The following is a 2,631-nucleotide window of genomic DNA, read 5'->3' as shown; positions in this document are numbered from 1 at the left end:
AAATAAAGTGTCTCAAGGAGGATGAAAAAAATCAGAGATGTTCACTATTGCTAACAGATCAAGTAGAATGAGAACTGAGAATAGTTCTGTAAACCTCTCCATATTTAGCAATCTGGAGATCATGAGTTGACCCTGACAAGAACAGTTTTGGTAGAGAGCAGATTCAATAGAAAAGGAAAGGGAGAAGAAGGCAGTATGTGTAAACAACTATGTGGAAGAACTTTGCTCTAAATGAGGCAGTGAAATAGGACAGAGCTGGAAAGGAAATTTAGGATTCAATGAGGTTTGTTCTTTTGCTTTGTTTTCACATTTTTATTTGTTTTTTTTTTTTCATAAGATGGGAACAATGGCAGCATGTTTGAATCCTCATGGGAATGACACAACAGACAGGTAAAATTTGTGGATCAGAAGAAGTAGGGAGAGCCTCCTGGGTGAAGACCTTGCATAGGTGTTGGGGTAGGCTCTACTATGGACGTGGATGGGCTGGCCTGCAATAGGAAGGTGGACTGTTCATCCTTATTATCGCAGGAGAATATATGGGCACAGGTGCAGGTAAGTGAATAGATGCCACAAGGTGAGTCCGTCCAAGTTCTCTTGTAATTGCTCCTCAGCAGCCCTGACAGCCAGGAGATGGCCAGGTGCTCAGAGCAGAGGCCATGTGGTCTGTTGAACATGAAAACTGTACATATCACTGGTGTACTTCAAAAGCCACTTTGCAAGCAGGGCAAAAGAAGTCCACTCCATAGTCAGGTGTAAGCAGACAAAAATGTGAACATGGCTCAAACCACAACAATGACCAGTTATCCCCTTATGCTGGCTAATGTGAGTAATTTTTGCTTCTTTCTCCTTCATGGCTTTCACTGTACCTTGTTCCTCCCACCTTCGCATAAGATTTATTAAGATCCCCAACCACACAATTACTATAGCTTTTCCCAATATATAATCCTGGGGAAAGCTTCACTTCTTAATGCGTGCCCCCAAAATCACCAAAAACAGAAACTCAGATCCTGTACAGTAAATCCTTTCTAACACCATTTGACTGAGATCTCTTCATGATTCTCCAAAGTGTAATTTCACCTTAGTTGCAATGGGTTCAAAAACCCAAAATTTGGGCCTTTGGCTGAAGGGCATTGCTATTTCTCACTGAAATAGAACACAAGGCTGGAAGGGAATTATGGAAGACAACTTGTCGGAAGTTTGAGAAGGGAAAAGTATGAAATACTTGGGACCATAGGAAAATAAATGAATAATATATTAGGAAAACAGTAGGGTTGCTGTAATACCAATGTCGGGCTTTATTTAAAGTGGCCATGTATTTAAAGTGAGATCACCCTGGGATGCCTGGCTAGCTCAGTCAGGATCAATTTTTTTTAATTTACATTGATAAACATCTAGACATATTTCTCAAAAAGAAAAGAGAGAACACCCAAATAGACAAAATCACGAATGAAAATGGATCTATTACAACCAGTCCCTCAGAAATACAGGCAATTATCAGGGAATACTATGAAAAATTATATGCCAACAAATGGACAACCTAGAAGAAATGGGCAAATTCCGAAACACACATGTATTAACAAAATTCAAATGGGAAGGCATAGAAAATCTGAACAGACTCATAACCAGTAATGAAATTGAATCAGTTATCAAAAATCTCCCAAAAAATAAGAGCCCTGGGCCAGGTGGCTTCCATGGGGAATTCTACTAGACATTTAAATCAGACCTAATATCCATTGTTCTCAAGCTATTTGAAAAAAGAGAAATAGAAGGAACACTTCTAGACTCATTCGACCAAGCAAGCATCACTTGATTCCCAAACCAGACAGAGACCTACCAAAAAAAGAGAAGTACAAGCCAATATCATTGATGAATACAGATGCAAATATACTCAACAAGATCCTAGCAAATTGAATTCAACAGCATATAAAAAGAATTATCCATCATGATCAAGCATGATCAAGTGGGATTCATTCCAGGGTTCAGGACTGATTCAATATTTGCAAATCAATCAATATGATACATCACATAAACAAAACAAAACATTAAACCCATATAATCCTATTGATAAATGCAGATAAAGAATTTGACAAAATATAGCCTCCTTTCTTAATAAAAACCTTCAATAAAGTAGGGATAGAAGGAACTTACTTAAACATCATAAAAGCCAGTTAAGAAAAACCCACAGCTGGGGCACCTGAGTGACTCAGTCAGCTAAGCATCTGGCTTTGGCTCAGGTCATCATCTCACGGTTTGTGGGTTCGAGCCCCGCGTCGGGCTCTGTGCTGACAACTAGCTCAGAGCCTGGAGCCTGCTTTGGATTCTGTGTCTCCCTCTCTCTCTGACCGTCCCCTGCTCGAGCTGCCTCTCTCTGTCTCTCAAAAATAAATTTAAAAATATGTAAAAAATTTTAAAAAAAGCCCACATCTAGTATCATCCTCAAAGGGGAAAAACTGAGTGCTTTCCCACTGAGATCAGAAACATGACAGGGATGTCCACTCTCACCACCATTGTTTAACATAGTTAACATAGCTAGAAGTCCTAGTATTTGTAATCAGACAACAATAGGAAATAAGAGGCATCAGAATTTGCGAAGATGAAGTCAATCTTTCACTTTTTGCAGATGACATGATA

This window comes from Suricata suricatta, chromosome 5 (genome assembly GCF_006229205.1).
Source record: "Suricata suricatta isolate VVHF042 chromosome 5, meerkat_22Aug2017_6uvM2_HiC, whole genome shotgun sequence".
Classification (NCBI taxonomy): domain Eukaryota; kingdom Metazoa; phylum Chordata; class Mammalia; order Carnivora; family Herpestidae; genus Suricata; species Suricata suricatta.
This window is presented reverse-complemented; position numbering follows the sequence as displayed.